At 42.0% G+C, this 25,370-nt stretch overlaps 1 protein-coding gene across 1 annotated transcript in view; it reads right to left on the bottom strand.

Moving 5' to 3' along the window:
- MEX3C (mex-3 RNA binding family member C) overlaps positions 1 to 12,617 on the bottom strand; it is a 43,762-nt gene extending 31,145 nt beyond the window's left edge. Inside the window, exon 1 of the mRNA XM_011928760.1 lies at positions 12,552 to 12,617. The gene's annotated coding sequence lies outside the window, so the exon portion shown is untranslated. The remainder of the gene's footprint in view (positions 1 to 12,551) is intronic.
- Between the last annotated feature and the right edge of the window lie 12,753 nt (positions 12,618 to 25,370).

Raw genomic sequence — 25,370 nt, 5'->3', positions numbered from 1 at the left:
ATTTATAATTAAATTTTTCTTTCTTTTTTTTTTTGTAGAGATGGGGTCTCACTATGTTGCCCAGACTAGTCCCATACTCGTGGGCTCAAGTGATCCTCCTTGAGGATCCTTGGCCTCCCAAAGTGGCCTCCCAAAGTGCTGGGATTATAGACACGAGCCACCATACCCTGCCAGCACATTTAAAATACATGGTTTAAACTACGTATATGCTCTGATCACAAACTGCCCAAGACTATTTCACTTTATAGCACAGAGCCTGATAATAAATATTTATTTACATGAGGATCAATCTACCCAGATAACACAGCAGCTCTAAGTGTGTATTCATCCAACAATAAGACTTGGAAATACATGGAAAAAAGGCCAAGTGCGGCCAGGTGCGGCAGCTCATGCCTATAATCCTGGCACTTTGGGAGGCCAAGGCAGGTGTTCAAAAGCAGCCTGGCCAACATGGAGAAACCCCATCTCTACTAAAAATACAAAAATTAGCCGGGAGTGGTGGTGCGTGCCTGTAGTCCCAGCTACTCAGGAGACTGAGGCAGGGAATCACCTGAACCCTGGAGGCAGAGGTTTCAGTGAGCCAAGAATGTGCCACTGCACTCCAGCCTGGGTGACAGAGTGAGACTCTGTCTAAAAAATTGAAAACAAAAACAAAAACCTGGAAAACAAATGAAACCAAACAATAAAACTGAAAGGAGAACTACAAATCCACAATTGTAGTTGGGGACCTCAACATTCCCTCTCAGTAATTAATAGAATTATTAGTAAACAGAAAGCAAAAAAGTACAACTAAATAACACCATTAGCCAAGAGGATGTAACTGATGTTTATAGATGACTCCACTTAACAACAGCAGAATATAACTTCTTTCCAAGTGCCCATGCAACAGTTGTATACATAGGCCATATCCTGGGTTAAAAGCAAACGTCAACAAATTTAAAATAATTGAAGCTATGTGGAGTATGCACTATGACCGTAAAAAAATTGAACTAGAAATCAATAACATAAAGAAAAAAAGAAAACCTCAATACATGAAGATTACACAACACATAATCCATGAGTCAATGAAATTGTTCAAGGAAAATTAGAAAAACATTGATCTGAATGAAAATTAAAATATAATATATGAAAACTTGTAGGATGGTCAGGCGTGGTAGCTCACGCCTGTAATCCCAGCACTTTGGGAGGCTGAGGCAGGTGGATCACCTGAGGTCAGGAGTTCGAGACCAGCCTAGCCAACACAGTAAAACCCCATCTTTACTAAAATTGCAAAAATTAGCTGGGCGTAGTGGTGTGCTACTCGGGAGGCTGAGATGGGAGAATTGCTTGAACCTGGAAGGCAGAGGCTTCAGTGAGCCGAGATGGCACCACTCCAGCCTAGGTGACAGGACGAGACCCCATCTGAAAGAAAGAAAGAAAGAAGGAAGGAAGGAAGGAAGGAAAGAAGGAAGGAAGGAAGAAAGAAAAGACAGATAGACCCAGAAAACTTGTGGGACACAATTAAGCATCACCTGAGAAATTTATGGCACTAAATACTTACATTAGAAAAAAAGGAAAGGGTTCAAATCAATAACCTAAATTCCCACCTGAAAAAACTAGAAAAAGAAGAACAAAATAAAGCCAAACAAGCAGAAAAAAGAAACTGATAAAGAGTAGAAATCAATAAAATTGAAAATATAGAAATAGTAGAGAAACTCCATATAACATATGGATTCTTAAAAACATCAATACAATTGCTAAACCTTTAGCAAAACTGAGAAAAATAAGAAAGAAGATACAAGTTATGAACATTGGCAATGAAATGGGATCTCACTATAGATCCTGAAGCCATTAAAAGCATAAAAGGAGAATACCACAAACAAGTTTATGTTCATAAATTCAACAACTTGGAAGAAACGGACCACTTTTTGAAAACTATAAAGTACCAAAATTCAACCAAAATAAAACAACCTAAATAATCCTATAATGATAAGCAAATTAAACTCATAACTGAAAAGCTTCCAAAAAAGAAATCCCCAGGTTTCACTAAAGAGTTCTACCAAACATAGATATAAAGAAGACATTAAAAAGTGCCTGTACTCTCACCACTCTGAGATAGTTTCAGATAACATGATTCCTGATGATCTAGTGGCCAGGAAAAAAAAGAAAAATGAAGAAAAGGCTGGAAGGCTGGGTGCCAGTGGCTCACACCTGTAATCCCAGCACTTTGGGAGGCTGAGGTGGGTGGATCACCTGAGGTTAAGAGTTCGAGACCAGCCTGAGCAATATGGTGAAACCCTGCCTCTACTAAAAATATAAAAATTAGCTGACCATGGTGGCTCGTGCCTGTAGTCCCAGCTACTCAGGAGGCTGAGACAGGAGAATTGCTTGAACCTAGGAGGTGGAGGTTGCAGTGAGCCGAGATCACGCCACTGCACTCCAGCCTGGGCCACAGAGCAAGACTCTGTCTCAAAATAAAAATAAATAAATAAATAAAAAGAAAGAAAGGAGTTAATGTGAACTGCTCGTTTTCTTAACTTCTAAGATTCATCGATACAGAATTGAACTTCTCTACCACTGTATTCTAACACTGACAAAAATGTCAATTTACCATTATAACCTAACCTACAGAATACGTCTTCCAGAGACCATGGGGGACATGCACTAAAGGGGAGTTGGCTGCTTTTTTAGCTTAAAAATCACTTACCCTGTTAGTGCCTCATTTTCTTCACAGATAAAACATGGATTAATTCATTTATTTATCTAACAGATAATTACTTAGCCTCTACTATGTCCCAGGCGCTGTTCTAAGTATCTGGAACACATTCATGAACAACAACAAAAAAGATTCCTTTTTCTGCGGAACCTACATGTTCTATAAGAGGGGTGGGGCACAAAAGTTAAACAACAATATGTAACAAAATAAGTAAATTGTACAGCATGTTAGAAGGTGGTAAAGGAATATAAAAAACAAACGAAAAACAAAGGCTGGGAGCAGTGGCTCGTACTTGTAATATCAGTCATATAGGCTGAGGTGGGCACATCACTTGACGTCAGGAGTTTGAGACCAGCCTGGCCAACATAGCGAAAACTTGTCTCTAATAAAAATACAAAAATTAGCCGGGTGTGGTGGCGGGCTCCTGTAGTCCAGCTACTCAGGAGGCTGAGGCAGGAGAATCACTTGAACCTGCGAGGCAGGGGTTGCAGTGAGCTGAGATTGTGCCACTGCACTCCAGCGTGACTGGGCAACAGAGCGAGACTCCATCTTAAAAAATATATATATATACACACACATATGTATATACATATATGTATATATGCACATATACACAGGTGTATATATATAAACAAGAGTGCAATACGGTAAGGATGATATCAACTACAGGGGCCTTGGGCAGGATCCTGAGCCACAATGGTGGGTCAGGGTAGGCCTGATTGAGAGGGTGATGTCTGAGCAAAGATTTTCAGGTTGAGGAGTTAGCCAAGGGGGTATTTGGGGAAAAAGTGTTCCAGGAAGAGCCACACATCTAGAGCGAAGGCTAAGTTAGGAGTGGAGCATGCAGAACTTTTAGGCCATTTGAAGGACTTCATTAGCTGTGCCTGGTGGTGCACACCTATAGTCGGAGCTATGGGAGAGGCTGAGGTGGGGGGATTGCTTGAACCCAGCATTGCAGTAAGCTGAGGTGGTGCTACTGCACTCCAGCCTGGGAGACAGAGTGAGCCCCTGTCTCTGTTAGAAAAAAAGTAAAAATTTAAAGGATTTCAGCTTTACTCTGTGGGAAATGAGAAGCCATTGCTGAGTTTTAAGCAAAGAATTGGTACCATAAAGGAAAAAAAAAGTGATACTTATATAAAAAGGTGTTGAGAATTGAATGTAGGTGACACGAAGAGAAGCAGGATGACAAGAAACCGTGGGATTTGGGACACACTTTTGAAGACAGTGCCAGCAAACTTCAAGGTTTTTGGCCTGTGCCAGCAGAAGGATGCTATTGCTCTTAATGGGGAGGGCTTCAGGTAGAGTGAGTCTAGGGTAAATGTTTCTAGGGTTTCAAGGGTTTCATGACAATTGGTGGCCTCTGTTGTAGCTTGAATCCAAAGGTCATTTCTCTGATTTGGTGTTTCTCTCCACCATGTCCTGCCAATCTTCCTCTTTTTCTTTGCAACCCTCTAAGTCTTAGCTTTAGAGATGGAAGGTCAACCTAATTCTCTAGGCAGCATTGGCTGGTTCCCTTTACCTGGAGAGCTTAAACGTAAATCTCTCTGCTAAAACCTCTTTCTCAGGGCACTGGTTCTTAGGGAAGGTAAGGACTTATTTATTTTGGGTCAGGTGTAGGACTTGTTGATTTTACAGTGGATAGAATGAGTTTTAAAATATGTCTACTGTCCACTAGGACCCGAGTTGAAACTATTAACTTATTTTATTCAAGTCCTTGTGTAATTGTGATAGAGACATCGGTCCCTCTGGTTAGGTTTGCAACGAAAGTCATTGCACAGCAAAACTTCCCAAAGGCTACATTTTTATGTTTCATTTTCAGACTGTTGGTGCCACAGGAGCAATTAAAATTTGTGAATAATGTTTTTTCCCCCTAGATGAATAATGTGGATGGCCTGCAGTCTGCTCTTATTCCTGCCAAGGGATTTAACAGGCTATTGTGTTAGTAACAGTGTGGATGCAAATTGTAAACATTTATCATCTCCCAAGTTTCACGCAATTTTCAAAGTGATGCTAGTTAAAACAGGCACTCTACCCCCCAATATAAAACAATCTTTAGATGATTTTCCACATTCTCCAAAAATATTTTGTTTTCCTGTAACTTCTATTTATTATATAAAGTAACATTGTAAAATCTGGTAGAAAGTAAATAGTAATGTTTAATAAGTTTATGGTCCTCTAAAATTGATTTTGTGTCTCTTTAGATGTTATGAACTACTATTAAGGTACATCAATAAAACATTCCACATAGTGGTATTTAGTCATAAATTCTCTATGCATGTTTATTCGCATGTTTTCTAGGAGGTAAACTAAATATTTGCTAGTGTAAATTTCCCAATAATTTATCTATACTCTCACCATTTTACAATTGTTATGATCTTGACTCTTGAAAAATCACCAATGTAATAGGAAAGTCCAAATATTTGAGTCTTAAGATCAAATTAATATTTTGCCAAAGGGGAGAAGCTTTTTAAGAATTACTATGACTTGGCATGGTGTGGTGGCTCACACTTGTAATCCCAGCACTTTGGGAGGCTGAGGCAGGTAGATTGCTTGAGCCCAGGAGTTTGAGACCAGCCTAGACAGTTTGGTGAAATCCCATCTCTTCCAAAAAAAAAAAAAAAAAATTAGCTGGGCATGGTGGTGTGTGCCTGTAGTCCCAGCTGCTTGGGGGGCTGAGGCAGGAGGATTGCTCAAGCCCAAGAGGTTGAGGCTGCAGTGAGCTGTGTTCACAGCATTGCACTCTAGCCTGAGTGACAGAGTGAGACCCAGTCGCTAATACAGCACTTTGGAGGAGAAAGACACAGATCAACAAATAGTGACTAACTTTTTACAAGTTACTATACCAAGCATATGGGGAATACAAGGAAATATAAGTCATGGGCTAGACCACAAGAGACTCATAATCTAGGTGGCAGAATGACAATTTTTTTTTTTTTAAAAGATAATCAGGAAAGTCTTGATGGAAATAGTGAAATTAAGCAGACATTTAGGGGAGGTGAGCTCTAGATGGGTAAAAAAGAGGGGGAAAGGCAGCTTCTTGGTGAGAATTACCACAAGTAAAGACACAGAGGCAAAAGAGAAGCCCATAGACTTGGGAGCCTCAGGGGTGGGAATGGGAGGTGAGTAGACACATCTCATTACAATGAGGGATTGACATATGGCAGCGAGAGGAAGCAAAACCTGGAAATTTGAAAAGGCTAAGGGGTTTAGACTCTGCTTGGAGGCCCATCTACTGTGGATAGTTTGGTTTCTTGTGTAAAGATTCAGGCAGAGTAGCGGTTAATTCCCAGCCTCGTTACATATGAACAATACGTTACTTAATGATTTAACTTCTTTGAACTTGTTTCCCTTCTGTACAAGGGAGATTATATTTGCTGAGCAGAGTTGTGAAAGCTGTGTGAAATAACAGTTCATTGTGATCTAGCCAAGTGAGTGGTCATGACATTAGTGGTCATTTCCTCTCTGTGGTAAATGGGTGGGGCAGGGAGGCCACACTAAGGGCTTGTGAAGAGGAAAATGACATCATTGAAGGGATAGATGTGGGGTTTGAGGAATGTTAATTTTGTGATGGTGTGCAGAATGAACTGAAGAAAGGGAGTGTGTGTGTGTTGGAGGTGAGGGGAGCATTAGACCACCCAGGAAGACCCGGGGCTGGAACTGGCTGTACTGGCTATAACCAAACCAGTAGAAATGATGAAGCAAGCTGGGCATGGTGGCACACACCTGTAATCCCAGGTACTCAAGAGGCCGAGGCTGAAGGATTGCTTGAGCCCAGGAGTTCGAGCCTAAAATGAACCATGATGGTGCCACTGCACTCTAGCCTTGGGTGACAGAGACCCTGCCTCTTAAAAACAAAACAAAATAAAACAAATAAACAAAACCAAAGTGAACCTTAGAGGACAGGAAATGAAGGGATTTGGAGAAGATAAAGCTAGATGTAAAAAATAGAATCCAGGTCCGGTGCGGTGGTTCACGTCTGTAATCCCAGCACTTTGGGAGGCCGATGTGGGTGGATCACCTGAGGTCAGGAGTTCGAGACTAGGCTGACCAACATGGTGAAACCCTGTCTCTACTAAAAATTAAAAAAAAAAAAAAAATTTTAGCTGGACGTGGTGGCAGGCACCTGTAATCCCAGCTACTTGGGAGGCTGAGGCAGGAGAATTACTTGAACCCAGGAGGTGGAGGTTGCCGTGAGCTGAGACAGCACCATTGCACTCCAGACTGGGAGAGGGAGTGAGACTCTGTCTCAATTGAAAAAAAAAAAAATCCAGAAAAATGTAAATGTATTAATTTTGGTATAAAGAAAGAAGTTATCATGCTAGTGGAAGGAAATACTAAGGAAAGACCTATGTCAGTATTTGTGTTTGTTTCTGTTTTGTTTTACTTTGTCTGCCCAGTTTATCCAGCACTTTCCTTTGTTTAGGGGCTCTCGTCTTACTTTAACAACATGTCTTAATCTGGCAAATCAGAGTACTTTCTTTTCTTGGCACCAGTGATTGGTGTGGAGGTGAGCATGTTATAAAGCTGGGCCAGTCAGCCTGCCCTGAGTTTTTCCACCTAAAGTTAAATCTTCTTGGCCTCACTGGATGTAGAAGCTAGAAGGTTGTCAATCCAGAGAAAGCTGCTGGCAGAAGCACATGAAGCCCAGTGGAGACCACAAGAGATTAAAGGAGAAGCGGAAAGACAGATTTAGAAGCTTGGTAAATGTTGATGATAATTTTATTTCCTAAGGCCCACAGAGTTGCCCTGATTACTGCAAAATCAAGTTGAACAAATTGGGAAACATTTGCAACAAATACAATATGATAAAAAAGATAACTATTCTCATTAAATGGAGAGAGTTTCTACATCAATAAGAAAACATTAAGATTCCAGGAGAAAAATTGCAAGCAGAGGCCATGAACAGACCATTTGCCAAAGAAAAAATACAGAGTAAATAAGAGTCTGCCTCAATAACAAAGAATTATAAACCATGACAAGAAAGTATGATACTTCACTAATCAAATTGTAAATGTAAAAAATCTGGTAATAATGTTTGGGTACAATCTGAGTGGTTATTTCACTTTTCTTGTGGGGTTTTCTTATGGTATCAAGAGCCTTAAAAATGTCCATAACCTTTGAAACATTCTATTTCTAGGATTATCCTAAGACTATAAACAAAGATGTGCACAGAGATTTGCATACAAGAATATTTATTGCAATGACATTTATATTAGCAAAATTATAAATGTATAATTGGGTGATGGTTGAATATGAGAAATGAACAGTCATATGATGAAAAATTATGAGACAATAAAAATCATGTTTTTGTACTGTATTTTTTTTTTTTTTGGAAACTGAGTTTCACTCTTGTTGCCAGGCTGGGATGCAATGGTGTGATCTCAGCTCACTGCAACCTCCGCTTCCTGGGTTCAAGTAATTCTCCTGCCTCAGCCTCCCAAATAGCTGGGATTACAGGCATGCGCCACCACGCCTGGCTAATTTTGTATTTTTAGTATAGATGGGGTTTCTCTATGTTGGTCAGGCTGGTCTTGAACTCCTGACCTCAGGCGATCCACCAACCTCGGCCTCCCAAAGTGTTGAGATTACAGGCATGAGCTGCCACACCCAACCTTGTACTGTATTTTTAAATGATTGTCACGTGACTTTTCCACTCCCTTTTTGTACTCCATATATGTCTTCCAGAAACATCACCTGCCTTTTTCTCCTGTGGTCTGTTAATCCTATAATTGTATTATTGCCATTACAGGATGCAGTCATAAAAAAAAAAAAGGAAAAAAAATCATGTTTTTGGAATATTGTTTTGTGACACAGGAAATGCTCACTCTACAAGGCTAGTGGAAGATAAGAATGATGCAAATCATATGTGGTATCAATTATTATTATTATTATCTATTTTTTTTCCTAAAAAAACAGATAGGGTCTTACTATGTTGGCCAGGCTGGCCTTGAACTCCTGGCTTCAGGTAGTCCTCCCATCTTGACCTCCCAAAGTATTGGAATTACAGGCATGAGCCACTGTACATGGCCTAATTTTTATTATTTTATGTGTGTATGTGTCTGTGTATATATATTAGGATATGAAATGGACTTTTTCTATCATCTTGAACTTTTGGCCAAAGCCCAAAGCTAAGAATAATTGATAACAAATATCCTCATATTCTCAAAAAAGGACAGAGCTTCACAATATTTACTATAAATTTTAAAAAGAAAGGCCTAGTGCTCACCATTATCACCCGCAGCAGCCTATATAAGAGATTTCTCAGAAAGGACAATTGAAGTGAATTTACAGGGGTAGAGAGCATACAAGGGTATGCTTTGTGGCATAGACCCCGGTGCCTGAGAGAGCACTGGCAGTATCTGAAGGTGGGAAGTTGGCCAGAGTAGTCTACAAAGTCAGGGTAAAGAGAGAGTGGGCAGCAGTGGGAACAGGCCTCACTTCCACCCTTGGGGTAAGGGTATATGGATTTTCTCACAGTGTGAATAGGATGGGGTGACAAGAATGACAAAGCAGACCATGACCTCTTCCACTCCAAGCCCCTAAACTGCAGATCCTGAGCTCATGGAAGGCAGAAGTCTTGACCTGACTTAGATATGGACTTTTAATGCTGGCACATGACCCAGTGCCAATACCTGAAAATGACAGGAAACCTGTGGGATCTTCCTGAACCAGGGCTCAGGGCAGAGAATGGGGAACTGATGAAGTATGCTCCAAGGCCATGGTGGAAAGGAATCCATCAAGCTGCTTCATCTATGTGCTCCACCAAACCCGTCTTGTTTAATTATCACTCCTAAATGCATCAATCAAGTTTGGAAAAAAATGTCATCTGAAATCATTTGAGTGGTGGAAGTACAGATGCTTTCTAATGTCGTTATACTTTTCCTGCATATTTTTCAAAATTTCCAAAACTAACATGTATACTTGTATAATTTAAAATACAAATTAAAAAAATTGAAAAAAATGTAAACCGAATCGCCACCAGCAACAAAAAACAAGACATAAAAATAAAAGACCTACGTAGAGGAAACGGATCCAGAGAAAAGGAAAGAGCCAAGATGAAAATTTTAAAAGGAACAAGAATTGTCTCCTACTCTAATGATGCACACGTTGTGTCTATATTTCTGCTGAAATGCCTTTTGTCTTTCTCCCTTTTCATTTTCATATGTCCACACTAGTGCTAACTCTGGCCACATTCACCTTAGAAGACTGCAGTGACCTCATAATTGATGTATTTTCCTCTTATGCACCTCCACACCACTGACAAGCCCATCTTCTCAAAACATATTCTCCTCTCTCTTATCTCTTCCCAAGTGTTCCAAAATAACTTTTCCATTTCAGGCCAGTTTTTTTCCTTTCCTTTTCTTCTTTTTTGAGACAGGATCTCACTCTGTCGTCTAGGCTAGAGTGCAGTGGGTGTGATCATGGCTCACTGCAGCCCTGCCCCTGGGCTCAGGTGATCCTCCCACCTCAGCCTCCCTGGTAGCATGTACCACCACGCCCAGCTAATTTTTTAAATTTTCCATAGAGACAGGGTTTTGCCATGTTGCCCAAGCTGGTCTCGAACTCCTAGGCTCAAGCAATTTGCCTGCCTCAGCCTCCCAAAGTGCTGAGATTACAGGCATGAGCCACTGTGCCCAGCACAGTTTTTTCATAATCTCTGGTTTTTTTTTTTTTTTTTGAGATGGAGTCTCACTCTGTCACCCAGGCTGGAGTATAGTGGTGCAGTCTTGGCTCACTGTAACCTCCGCCTCCCGGGTTCAAACGATTCTCCTGCCTCAGCCTCCTGAATAGCTGGGACGTGCCACCACACCCGGCTAATTTTTGTATTTCTAGTGGAGATGGGGTTTCACCATGTTGGCCAGGCTGGTCTTGAACTCCCGACCTTAGGTGATCCGCCCGCCATGGCCTCCCAATGTGCTGGAATTACAGAAGTGAGCCACTGAGCCCGGCCCATACTCTCTTATAAAAGGCCAAGCTTAACCCTGCTTGGGCTCTTGTTAATTTCCAACATTCAAAGGACTTGTCAATTTAAATTGTAACTTGTTTGCTGGAGCTACCTTGGGTCCCTCATCTTCTCTTATTTAAGAAAGCCATAGGTACTGGGTTTAGTAGTTGGTTACATGTTAAACAGAGTTCTCTGCCTTTTCACATATGTAAATAATTATAAATTCCACCAATGAAGGTACCATGCTGTGTGCTTTTGTGTGTAGATACTTGTGTGACACACTACAGTGCATTGTTTAACACCTAATAGTTTCAGAAAACACCATTGAATTGATTGCCTCTAAATAATTCTCATGGAACTATTTAATCTGTTAATTCAGAACACCAAAGCTACCAGGATTGTGGAATTTAAAATAGCCCTTCAGTTTCTTTCCTGAATCTGGTAAACTTTCTAAATCATCATTTCCCTTTTTTCCACTTCAGGTATGTGGTCAGGTGAAAGTAATTTGACACCGTAATATCTTAAATAAAATGAGAGGAGAGACTTAGATGAGAGCAGAATAGGACAGTAGACTTAGATACAAGAAAAGTCATTTAAATCCATTCATACTTGAAATGAAAAGAAACATTTTCATATTACTATTGTCATTTTAAAAATTACTTTTTGGGTCTCTGAACAAAGGTTATTAAAAATATAGAAAACTTTTTTACACCTCCTCCTAGTCCACCATCTAGAAAAAAAGAATATATATATATATATATTTTACCTTTCTGAACAGATCCAGGGAAATATAATAGACGTTAATACTTGTTTTCTTTACATTTAGCTTTTTTAACTTATAAGTAAGTTTATCCTGACTCTACACAAGCCAAGTATTAATTAAAGTGCAAGTAAGAGAGAGAGAGTAGACACAGACAAAGGCGGAGGGTTCTCCCAGATCTACAAAAGGGCCATATCTAGCAGGATTGACAAACATTCAATATTTGTAACCTGCGTATTTCAGAATTCCATAATATGGTGTATTAAATTGGATTTGACCTCATTAAGTAAAATACTGATCAAATACTGATCTAGCTTTAGTTGTTAATCATTTGTTAAAAATTCCTTATTTGACCTCACCCAGAAACCTGACAGACTTTTTTTAGTTCCCACCTTCTCTTCCATTAGAACTCCCAAATCCATTGCTCTCTGCAGCATCAGTGCGGTAGGGTAGACTGTGATGGGAGTCCTATCCGGGCTGAACATGCCATCAAGGCCTGTCTTCCGGATTGATACACAAGGGAGCAGCCTGAGTCTCTGGAGGAGCCCAAAACCCTGAGGCAGCGCCTCTGAACTCTCCTGCCTGTACAGCCTGCTTCATCTCCCAGAGTCACATCTTTCTGCTCCCCTCATCCCTTTTAATTTCATTTTTGTTTTTTTGTGTTTTTTTTTGAGATGGAGTCTTGCTCTGTCTTGCCCAGGCTGGAGTGCAGTGGTGCGATCTTGGCTTACTGCAGCCTCTGCCCCCTGGGTTCAAGCAATTCTTCTGTCTCAGCCTCCCCAGTAGATGGGATTACATGTGTGTGCCACCACACCCCGCTTATTTTTATATTTTTAGTAGAGACGGAATTTCACCATGTTGGCCAGGATGGTCTCGAACTCCTGACCTCAGGTGATCCACCCGCCTGGGCCTCCCAAAGTGCTGGGATTACAGATGTGAATGAACCACTGCACCCGGCCTTATTTCATTTTTGAAACAGGGTTTCGCTCTGTAGTCCAGACTAGAGTGCAGTGGCACGATCACGGCTCCCTGCGGCCTCTACCTCTTGGGCTCAAGTGATCCTCTCACTTCAGCCCTCAAAGTAGCTGCCCCTGCCCCTTGAAAAACAAACAAACAAACAAACACTCTCTAGGCTTCAGGCAATTCCCTACCTTTGGGATGGCAAACAGTAGAAGGTGAAAGCTGGGATGTTCCTGCTGATGGCAGTGGCAGAGTTGTGATCCTGGCTAGAACTTAGAACTCACTTCCCCACGGCAGCCATAGAACTGCAGGATATTGTTAGTTAGGTAGGTTCTGTCATATGTGTAGAACTCCAGATTAGGTCTGTGGGTCAAATGGAGTTTTATGAGTTATCCTGAGCACCTACCCACCACTTTTTAGGTTGTTTAGGGAGGAAAATGGCTCTGAGTTCCAAACAATTGACCACAAATCATCTTTGTGTGGAGGGAACCCCAGGGGCATAGGTCTAGAATGTTTCTCTGCTATGGACTCTGATAGGTGTGTGGGTCCGTTTGAGTGGCTTCACTCACAGGACCCCCACTCCAAGCCCAAAAGCCCAAGACTCCTGAGCCATTAGGGAAACCAGGAGACCCCTCTGAGTGGGTACCCAGAAGGGAAATACAGACCTGAGGGAGGAGAGGATGCACATGAACTTGATGCAAGACCTTAGCTGGAGGCAGGAAGAACAGGAGGCTCAGGGCTGGTGAGGGTGGAGGTTACCAGAAGGCCTTTTGGCCTAACCGCCAGAGATGTTGACAGTGTTATATTGTTAAGCTAGTTCGTATAGACATGTGCCAGGGTTGTTGGCAGGAGGGTTGTAATGAAAAGCAAGTGGAGTGAAGAACTATATCTTTAGAGTTCTCTAAGTAAGGAGGCCAGGGTAGAGTTATCTTGTGATGAGTAATGGAATACATCACAGGGTTGTGTGTGTGTGTGCATGTGCATGTGTGTGGACACATGCACACCCCATCTCCAAGTGCCATAACACCAGGGGTTAAGGATTCAACATACGAAATTGGGTATGGAGTGGGGCACACAATTCAGTTTATGGCATCCCCCAGGCTGGAAACCTGTGGGTCAGTCTAGAATCCTTTCTTCTCATCACCCCACTCAATAGACAAGTAACTCATTCAGGTGGAACAAATAAATGTTGCTTGGCTACAGTCAAGGCCATACCCAGCTGGTAATGACAGGGCTGTGACAGTGGCAGCAGGGAAATGATGAAAGAACTGGAGGCCACCAATAAGGTAGGGGAAAGAATGGTCATGACCACTTATGAGTCTGTGTGGAGTCCCATAGGATCAGAAGAAAGAGATTTCTGGGGGACTGGGATCCAGAGATTGAGAAGGAGGAGTCTAATCTAGATTTTTCAAATAAATAATGTTCTTGACACTCTTTCGATTGTGCCCTGGGGAAACTTAGCTGCTTTTATCTTTTTCTTGGTACATAGTTCAGGGTCATGCATGAGGTAGCCCTCAATAAATGTTACTGGCAGCCTAAATATAATATAATATAATATATATAATAAAACTAAATAGATTGAGGTTCAGACAAAAGGCAAAAAACATCATGTGCTACAATACTGAAGATGCACTGTGCAGTTTTGAAATCTGATTTTAGTATTTGTCATTTATGAATATTGCTGTTAAAGTGCCCATCCAATCTTTGCCTTCAGAGGAGCTCAGTAGAATTATGAAGAGAAATCAGTGTTCACTGTGATAGTGTAAAGCTGGTTTTATAGTCTTTAGAAGAGGTCTGCTAGGGCTCTGAGCCTCCTCTCCTAACAGACGGTACAGTGGGTAATGCTGTGTTGGTGAGTTGGTGGGACAGTTTAAATGGTGTGATGGTGGTGGGTAGGGGTAAGAAGAAATTTTTTATGCGAGGTGTAATGTGTTTTCCAGCTTTTGCCTCCTGTTGCTTGGTCTCCCAGGAGTTTTGAGTGAAGTGTGACTGCAGAATTTGGCTCTTCTGTCAAAAAACTTCAACCTACTTGTTACAGTTTGACATATGAGTTGGGGCCAGGGGCAAAGGAGAGACTCTATAATAGATGAAAATGTATGCCATGAAGGTACTTCATAAATGCCAAATGATCTTATGGAAAGTGTCCATTCATTGTCCTTTGATTTAATATTTATTGAGCTCTTATTACGTGCCATGACTGTGGTCTGCTCTTTGGAAATATCAGAGGTGTCTTCAAGTTTTTGTGTTTTTATGACTATAATTCCTCAAAAGAAGGGACTTAGACTATCTCATTCAGTTTTTTGATTCCTGTGGGATCTCTTTCCAGGAATGTTTCAAAGTTGCAAGGAAGAAGTAGCTATCTTTCTTCTTGGATTCCAGAACTGCTGGTGGAATATTCTGTCCACTTGGAGGGCCTTGAGAGAATGAGCCCAAATACAGGTGAAGCCAAAGGGAGAGGGAAAGAGAGAGAGGTCAGGACAGAGAGCTAATCCTGGTGCTTTTAGAATTAGTTTTGATGATGTTTTCTCAACCCCTACTTTCCACCATTTGGTGAATTTATGAAATTCCCTAAAGTAGTTTGATATGGGTTTCCATGACTTGGCAGTCAAAGAATCCTGATTTATACAGTGTTAACACTGAACTCCCCATCTTCCTCTCCCAAAAGAACCTCCTTCTGTATCCTGGTTAATAGTACTATCTACCTAGTCTCTTGTGTTAGTCAGCTCCAACTGCCAAACAAAATACTGGAGACTGGGTGGGTTAAACAAGAGGAATTTATTTATTACAGTTCTGTGGGCTGAGAAGTCCAAGATCAAGGCACCAGCCAATTCTGTTCCCTAGTAAGGGCCTTCTTCCTGTCTTGCAGATGGCCACTTTCTTCCTGTGCCCTCACAAGGTGAAGAGAGAGACAGAGGAAACGAACTCATGTGTCTCTTCTTATAAGGGCACTAATCACATCATGAGGGCCTCACCCTCCTGACCTCTTCTAAATCTAATTAACTTCCTAACTCAGGAATAGAAAACCAAACATTGTGTGTTCTCTGTCATAAGTGGGAGCTAAGCTATGAGGATGCAAAGGCATAAGAATGACACAATGGACTTTGGGGAGTCAGGGGAAAAGGGTGGGAAGTGGATGAGAGATAAAAGACTACAAATTGGTGCAGTGTATACTGCTCGGGTGATGGGTGCACCAAAATCTCACAAATCACCATTAAAGACCTTACTCGTGTAACCAAACACCACCTGTTCCTCAATAACCTATGGAAATAAAAAAAATTAAATAAATAAATTTAACTTCCAAACATCCCATCTCCAAATACCATCATGTTAAGAGTTAAAGCTTCAACATACAAAACTGGGTAGGGAGTGGGGCACAGAACTCAGTTTATAGCATCCCCCAGGTCAGAAACTTGTGGGTCAGTCTAGAATCCCTCCTTCTCATCACCCCACTCAACAGTCAATGATAATCATCAAATGCCAATGTTGCATCCTAATATGCCTTGCATTCTTCTCCTTCTCTCCATCCCTGTTGTCACTAGCTCAGTACAGGCCTTCATTAACTCTTGCCTGGAGTTTCACCATGGCCTTCTACCTGGGCGCCTTCCAATCTCATCCTTGTTAAATCCATCCTCCAAGTAGCAGCTACATACAGTAAGATACCTGAAATGCAAACCTCACTTTATCAGTATGATGCCTGTTTCCCATGACCCATTCCCACCCTCTCCAAATTTCTCACTTTTCATATAATATAATGCATTGATTGACAAAAGCTTATTATTTCACACACAAACCAAGTGCAAGCTCTTAAATCAGTGGCTTTGATGGCTTTGACACTGAAGAAGAGAGATGGTCTGTTTCCATTGACTTAATTTTCAACAGTCTTTAGTACTTCATTTCATATAACAAGAAGTCTAAGTTTTTAACTTGTTATTTAATTTTCTCCCTAACTTTTCAACCTTTTTTCCCCAACTAAAGCTCTCTAAGAATCACTGCTTCAGCCAGAATATTCTATAATAATTACATTTATTCACCACCCTCTTTCCTCCTCTGGATAGTTGTTTATACAGATCTTTCTGCCTGCAGAGCCCTGCACATCTTTCCTGTCCATTTACTTATACCTACCCTGAAGCATTCCAATCCCTACTGATTTCTTGTTCTTCCAGCCTCTAAGTTCTTAGTGTTTGTCTTACTCTTTGTGTCACTTATTACATGGAGCTTTATATTAATATTTGACTCTTTGTGAGTATGTCTTACCTCTGCCACAGAACTCCAAGCTCTGTGAGGGCGAGGACCATGCCTCATGCCACTGAGTGTGCCTAGCATGCTGTATTGTATATGGTGGGTCCTCAATAGATGTCTGTGGATTTTCTTCTAGGGCAGGGGTCCGCAACCCCTGGGCTGTAGACCAGTGCAGGTCCGTGGCCTGCTAGGAACTGGTCTGCACAGCAGAAAGTGAGTGGGGTCAGGTAAGCATTATCCCCTGAGCCCTGCCTCCTATCTGTTCAGTGGTGGCATTAGATTCGCATACAGCACGAACCCTATTGTGAACTGTGCATGGGAGGGATCTAGGTTGAGTGCTCCTTATGAGAATCTAATGCCTGGATGATCCCAGGTGGGACTATTTCATCCTGAAATCATCCCCTGCTTCCAAAAACAAAATAGTCTTCCATGAAACTGGTCCCTGGTGCCAAAAAGGTTGGGGACTGCTATTCCATCGGATCCATTTTCTTCTCTTAGGTCATGGTAGCGATAGCACCACATTTTGGTGAGTTTTTAATAAATGGATTCAGAGAACTAGGCCAGTAAATTTTTTTAACTTCCAAATGTAAAAGTTATTTCAAGGTCAAATTCCTTAATTCCCACAGAGGGGATAATCACTTTTGTGAGATGCTGAGCAATAGTCTTAAGTTTTACTGAGCCAGGCCCAGGAGTCTAACTTTTGTGTCAATAAAAAATGATAATTACTGAGTACAGTTACAATGCTGTGGAAATCATGAACACCATAATTTATGTATCTGTAAAATTGCCATTTCGGGGCTTAAACCTTGGAACCAGATCTCTGGTTACAATAAAGAAGTTACTTTAAGATGGTCTGGGATTATAATTTTTAATTATCTTTACATATATTCCTATTTATTTCTGTGTATTTCATCTTAAATTGGAGCATATGAACATAGATACTCTTCTAGTATTTCTGTCTATTTTATTTTTCTGCTCTCAAGACCACCTTGGCTGGGCGTGCTGGGTCACACCTATAATCCCAGCACCGGGAAGCCAAGGCGAGAGGATCTCTTGAGCCAGGAGTTTGAGACCAGACTGGGCAATATGGTGAAACCCTGTCTCTACAAAAAATAGAAAAATTAGCTGGACATGGTGGTGCAGCCTGTAGTCCCAGCTACTGGGGAGGCTGGGGTGGAAGGATCACTTGAGCTTGGGAGGCGGAGGTTGCAGTGGGCTGAGATTGCACCACTGCACTCCAGCCTGAGAGACAGAGCAAGATTCTGTCTCAAAAACAGAACAAAACAAATCTCTCTTATCTGTTTTCATGGCTTTACTATAATTTTAATGAGAATTTTAGTTAACATCTTGATCAACTTGATATATGAGGTGTTTTTCTTCTAAAGATCTTGGACAGCGTTTACATTTTTATCCTCCCCTAGAATTTAGTAGTCTTTTCATTGTAGGTGACAAAGTACTTGGCCTATGCTAAAAAAGAATTTATCAGCTCAGCTAAACTGAAAGTGTGGGACTGGATCAAACTTTAGGCACAGCTGAGTTAGAGCTCAAAAGGTAGCATAAATATTTGGTTTTTCATTATCTTTCTCTTCTGCCTTTCATATGTTGCCTTTAGTCCTAGGCTTTATGTGGTAGTAACAGAGTTGCAACAACTCCAGGCCCTATATCTTACATTTCAAGACAGCAGGAAAGATACTCTTTCCTGGAAGTCTGTCAGTGCCTCTCATTGGCTCTCAGTGGTTATGTGCCCATCGCTAAACCAATCAACATGGCCATTATTTACTTACAATTGGTCGGGAGGCGTGGCTCAAGCCTGTAATCCCAGCACTTTGGAAGTCCGAGGCGGGAGGATCATGAGGTCAGGAGATCGAGACCATCCTGGCTAACACGGTGCAACCCCGTCTCTATTAAAAATACAAAAAATTAGCTGGGCGCGATGGCGGGCCACCTGTAGTCCCAGCTACTCAGAAGGCTGAGGCAGGAGAAGGGCTTGAACCTGGGAGGCGAAGCTTGTGGTGAGCGGAAATCGCGCCACTGCACTCTAGCCTGAGTGACAGAGTGAGACTCCCTCTAAAAAAAAAAAAAAAAAAAAAAAATTGGTCGGAAGGCAGGGCTGGACAGCCCTTAGCCTCAAGGGTATTTAATTTGCTCTACCAGAATCTCATGATATGACTGTATGGGTGGAGTTGATATTGATCTTCCAGACATCACTTATGTTGAACTCTCAGGAGCAATCAACCTTGTTGACTACAATCTTATTTATTTATTGTTTATTATTGTTTTTTAAATAATACTTTTATTTGGGTTTTACAATGCCTCAGTCTTGTCTCCTCTTTTTCAGGTCATTATCTTCTTTCTCTGGTCATTAAATGTTCCAGTCTTTCAAGGCTGAGTCCTGGGCACTCTCCTAACTGAATTCCCTCCTAGGTGATTTCACTCATCCATGAGGCTTTAATGATCACCTAAAAACTAAGCATTTAAAATTTCCTGTGCAACCAGAGGAAAGTCTGCACTCTATACTTCTGTCTCCAATTGCCCATTTGATTTTTCTACTTAGTTTTTTAAAAAGTCACTTCAAACTCAACATGTTCAAAACCATATCCGCAAATAAACTTGTGCTGAGTACAGTGTTTCTCCTTGCAGTGAATTGTACCACTATCTATCCAGTTCAGCAAGTCAGAAACCTAAGCCTCATTTTTAACATGTTCCAGCCCTCACTCCTCATTGCTTAGCTGATCTGCGAGTCCTACAAACTTTACTTTCTCAATATTTCTCAAATCCTCTGATCTCTCTCTACCTTCTTATTCTGAGCCATTATTTTCAGTCATACAACTGCCTCATCTTCAACGTGTTTCCCCTTCTTCCAATCTATTTTCCATTTTATAGTTAGAGTGCATTTTTTCAAAATGCAAATGCAATGACTTTCCATTGGTCTTAAGATATAGAACAAGATTCCTACCACGGTCTACAAAACTTTGCTGATAGGGCTCCTTCTTACCTCATGATCACTGTAACTCTCCATATCCCCTCTTTACCCTTTGTGTTCTGCCATAGTGGCCTTAGTTCACTTTCTTGACACACCTTGTAGATGGAATAATGGCCGGTGCACCCACTCCATGACAAGTGTCCATAACTTAGTCACTGAAACCTCTGAATGTGTTGCCTTATATGGCAAAAGATATTTTGCAGATGTGATGAAGTTAGGGACCTTGAAACAGGGAGATTATTCTGGATTAGCCAGCTGGGCCCAATGCAATCACAAGGGTCCTCAAAAGAGGAAGTCAGGAGGGTCTAAGGCAGAGAAAGTGTGTGATGACAGAAGCGGGGGGCAGATTGATGGGAGGAGGAAGCTGTGAGCCAAGGAATGTGGGAGTCCTCTAATAGCCAGAAAAGGCAAGGAAATAAATCCTCTTCTGCAGCTTCCAGAATGAATGAAGCTCTGCCAACACCTTGATTTTAGGACTTCAGAACTGCATATAATAAATTTGTGTTTCAAGCTACTAAGTTTGCAGTAACTTGTTACAGCAGCAATAGGAAACTAATACACAACAATTGAGCTGAGTATCTTCAGCTTGCCCTTCTTACCTAAGAGTAGAGGTTGACTCTCTACTCTTCCTGCTTAAGGATGACTTGTGTGTTTTGCATCAGTGGACTCTCTTCCCTTCTGGTCCTGATTGGGCTTGGCCAAAGGGAGGCACATGTAGGATATCGGGGGATGGAAGGAAAGTGAAGTTGGGCTATTTGTTTCCCCTGCTACCATCCTGCTGGAACTCTGTGGGCTGGAAGCATACCCACTGTGAAGGCCTTGGACCTTTGAAAACGCTGCTTCCTTTGCCAGGAAAGCCCTTCTTCCCAAGTGTGATCTCTTTCTGAAGAATTGATCTTCAGAATTCTTAAGTAGCACTTCCCCTCAGACGAAGTCAGGTATTCTACAACCTCTTAATACTATGTATTTATACTTCCTGTTACTTATTATAATTTTAGCTCTAGAGTTGTTAATGAGAGCGTTTGATTCTTGTCTGCTGTCTCCTCTAAAGCTGCATTATTCTATAGAGTAGCCGCCAGGCACACGTGGGTGCTGAGCACTTGGAATGGGGCTAACATATTTGAGGAACTGAATGTTAAATTTTACTTAATTTTTATTAATATAAATTTAAGAACTAATAATAAAGTTTTTGGAAAACTTGTAAGCATGTTTGGAACTACTTGGGGATGTGAATCTACTTTGTGAACTGTAAAATTTATGAAATCTAGATACAGGTCAAATATTTCTGATGAAATTTAGTGTCTGAATAGAGATGGGCTGTGTATTAGTAAGGGCTTTCCAGAGGGACAGAACCAATAGGATATATGTATATAGGAAAGGGAGTTTATTAAGAAGAATTGACTCAAACGATTACACGGCGAGGTCCCATGATAAGCTGACTGCAAGCTAGGGAAAGAGAGAGGCAAGTAGCATGTCTCAGTCCAAGTCCGAAAACCTCAACACCAGGAAAGCTGACTGTGCAGCCTTCAGTCTGTGGCCCAAGGCCTGAAAGCCCCCAGGAGGCAGCTGATGCAGGTCCCAGAGTCCAAAGGCTGAAGAACCTAGAGTCTGATGTCCAAGGGCAGGAGGAGAGGAAGCAACCATCCAGCATGAGAAGAGAAAGCTCAAAGACTCAGCCAGCAAACCTATCTCACCTTCTTCCACCTGTTTTGTTCTGGCCATGCTGGCAGCCAGTTGGATGGTGTCCACTCACATTGAGGGTGGATCTGCCTTTCCCAGTCCTCTGACTCAAATGTCAGTCTCCTCTGGCGACACCCCTACAGACACACCCAGGAACAATGCTTCCCCAGCCATCTAGGCATCCCTCAATCCAGTCAAGTTGACACCTATATTAACCATCACAAGTCTACCCCTTGTCAACATGGCACCCATACATATATCCTTAAATCATACTAATCTCCAATAAAGATCATAATAAGGTCATAATTATGCCTAACGTAATACAACTATCCTTTGTACAATCGAACATGCATTCATGCTTAAGTACTATTACATAGAATTAACACTTAAATGCTGACATGAAGTCAATAAATCTTATGTTATATGATAAAGGAATAAGAAAGGAAATATAAAACAGATATTTGCTTAATACAGCTGTATATATGCACAAATTTACTCTTATCAAAGTAAGAAGGAAATACTCATAACAATTATAGTCTTCATTTCTATAACTAGTCACATGGCGGTAGCTGGTATTGAAAACTACCTTCTTTTACTACCCATTCTATATTTCCTTTGCCTTCAGCAAGCACCTCAGCTGGTCATGGTTTTTAACCTGGTGGAGTGACCCAAGCCTTCATTTCTGAAGGGTCTGGGCCATTTGTAGTCTTGCCAGGATTGGGTTGTTGTAGTTTCCCATTGACTTTAATTATAGGGCAGGGTGATACTAAGAGACACCCTAAGGGATCTCCTAAATTCCAGACATTCTTCCTTATCTCCATTGTGGAGTTGTCCTCTGATTTCATCTTGACAGTGTGAGTCAATCACCCTAGCCAAGACTGTATAATTCTCTTCTTAACCTGTTGACTCAGAGGCATGAGGAGCCTAAAGTAGCCAATGGCAGTCTTAACTTCCAGTTGAACAGAATTGTATTGTGTCTCCTAGTGGCAGCATTCTTCCCCTGGAACTAAGACCTCTAGGCAGCAGAACATAATGTTACAGGAACAGGAAGCAAAAATTTTGCTAGTGGGTGACTAGGGATGATGATGAGTGTTACCATTTCTACTTTCACCTTGGTTCCTGGACCCATGAATCCTGGCTATGGGAGAAACAGTACCATATACTGAACACAGATTCAGAGCATACACAGCCTTCTGGAGAACTTTGCCCTGGTCCTGCAAAGTATTGTCACCCAGTTAGCATTATAATTGCAACTTCAAAAGGCCATTCTACTGTTCTATCAAGCCAGCTGCTTCAGGATGATGGGGAATATGGTAAAACCAGTGAATGAAATGAGTGTGGGCCCATTGCTGTACTTCATTGGCTGTGAAGAGAGTTCCTTGGTCAGACACAATGCTGTGTGGAATACCATGGCTGTGGGTAAGGCATCCTATGAGTCCGGGCTTAGCAGAAGCATTGTGTGCAGGAAAGGCAAATCCATATCAGAAGTAAGAATCTATTCCAATAAGGAGAAACCACTGCTCCTTGCATGATGGAAGTGGTCCAGTATAATCAACCTGCCACCAGGTAGCTAGATGATCACCCTGAGGAATGGTGCCATACCAAGGGCTCATTGTTGGTCTCTGCTGCTGATGATTGGGCACTCAGCAATGGCCGTAGCCCCATCAGCCTTGGTGAGTGTAAGTTCATGTGCTGAGCCCATGCTGAGCCAATGTCAGTCACTGCCACTGTGGCCACTTTGTTCATGAGTCTATTGGGTGATAACAGGGGTGGCTGGGGAAAGAGGCTGAGTGGTGTCCACAGAATGGGTCATCCTATCTACTTGATTGTTAAAATCTTCCTCTGCTGAGGGCACCTTTTAGTGAACATTTATGTGTGACACACATATCTTCAGTTTTCGATCACTCAGAAAGGTCCATTAACATACCTCTTCCCCACATTCGTCACCAGTTTTCTAACCATGATCCTTCCAAGTCCCTGACAATCCAGCCAAACCATTGGCTACAGCGCATTAATCATTATGTAAATGTACATTTGGCCATTTCTCCTTCCATGCAAAGTGCACAACCAGGTGCATTGTTAGAAGTTCTGCCCACTGGGAAGATGCCCCTTCCTCACTGTCTTTTGGGGATGTTCCAGAAAGGGGCTGTAGTGCTGCAGCTCTCCACTTTCAGGTGGTATCACGCAGAACCATCTGTAAACCATCTTCTCTTCTCCTTCCTCTGCCAACTGATCATGGGGAACTCCCCATGAAGCCATAGGTACAGCCTAGGAGAGAGAAGGCTGGGTAGCAGGAGGAAGGACTGTGGCATTTGGGCCACTTCTTCATGTAAGTTACTTGTGCCATCAGGACCTGCTTGAGCCCATTGGCATATATTCCACTTCCATTTGGTGATGGAATGCTGCTGTGCAGGCCCAACTTCATGGCTAAATGGATCAGAAAGCACCCAGGTCATGATAGGCAGCTCAGATTGCCTGATAACTTGGTGACTCATAGTCAAATGTTCAGTTCTCACCAAGGCCCAGTAGCAGGCCAAGAGCTATCTTTCAAAAGGAGACTAGTTACCTGCAAAAAAATGGTAAGACCGTGCTTCAAAATCCTAGAGGCCTCTGCTGTAATTCACCTAGGAGGGCCTGCCAAAGGCTCCAGACAACATCTCTATGTGGAGCCAGTGACACCTCAAGTACTGCTGAATCTGCTGGATCACATGGCCTAAGTGGCAGAGCAGCTTTACAGCAGCCTGGACCTGTTGCAGAGTCTTATCCTGTCCTGGGTCCCACTCAAAATTAGCAGCCTTTTGGGTCACTCAATAAACGGGCCAAAGTAACATACCCGAATGAGGAATGTGTTGCCTTGGAAATCCAAATAGGCTCACTAGTGTTAGTCTGTTCTCTTGCTGCTAATGAAGGCATATCCAAGGCTGGGTAATTTACAAAGAAAAGAGGTTTAATTGACTCACAGTTCCACATGGCTGAGGAGGTCTCACAATCATGGTGGAAGGCAAGTGAGGAGCAAAGTCATGTCTTACAGGGTGGCAGACAAGAGAATATATTCAGGGGAACTCCCATTTAGAAAATCATCAGATCTCATGAGACTTATCCACTACCACAAGAACAGTTCGGGAGAAGCCGCCCACATGATTCAATTATCTCTGCCTGGCCCCGCCATTGACTCATGGGGATTATTACAATTCAAGGTGAGATTTGGGTGTGAACACGGGCAAACAATATCAGCCTCTTTCTTGGTTATAGGAAGGGCCAGACGTGACAGCTTATCCTTCAGTTAGATGGACTATCTCGACAGGTCCCACACCACTGGATCCCTAGAAATTTTGAGGTAGAAGGCCCCTGAATTTTAGTCAGGTTTATTTCCCATCCCCAGACATACAAATATCTCACAGTAAGTCCAGAGTACTTGCTACTTCTCACTCACTGGGTCCAATCAGCCTAATGTCTTCAATGTAATGGACCAGTGTGATATCTTGTGGAAGGGAAAAGTGATCAAGATCTTTGCAAACAAGATTATGACACAAAGCTGGAGAGTTGAGATATCCGTGAGGTAGGACAGTGAAGGTGTATTGCTAGCCTTGCCAGATGAAGGCAAATTGCTGCTGGGTGGGGCTTATGGATTGGGATGGAGAAAAAGGCCTTTGCCAGATCAATAGCTGCGTACCGGGTAACAGGAGATGTTTTAATTTGCTCAAGCAATGAAACCACATCTAGTACAACAGCTGGAGTTACCACTTGGTTAAGCTAATGATAATCTGCTATCATTCTCCAAGATCTATGTCTTCTGCATAGGCCAAATTGCAAAGCTGAATGGAGATGTGGTGGGAATCACCACCCCTGTATCTTTCAAGTCCTTGATGGTGGCACTAATCTCTGCAATTTCTCTAGGGATGCAATATTGTTTCTTGTTTACTGTTTTCATAGATATAGGCAGTTCTAATGGCTTCCATTTGGCCTTTCCCACCATTGCAGTCCTCCCCCGACAGGCCAGGAAACCAATGTGGGGTCCCTGACAGCTGTTAAGTATGTCTATTCTGATTATGCATTCTGGCACTGGAGAAATGACCACAGGATGGGTCCAGGGACCCACGGGACCCAC

The sequence above is a fragment of the Colobus angolensis genome, unplaced genomic scaffold, assembly GCF_000951035.1.
Source record: "Colobus angolensis palliatus isolate OR3802 unplaced genomic scaffold, Cang.pa_1.0 Scaffold8, whole genome shotgun sequence".
NCBI lineage: Eukaryota > Metazoa > Chordata > Mammalia > Primates > Cercopithecidae > Colobus > Colobus angolensis.
The sequence above is the reverse complement of the archived record's forward strand: the minus strand, read 5'-3'. Positions and strand labels throughout refer to the sequence as shown.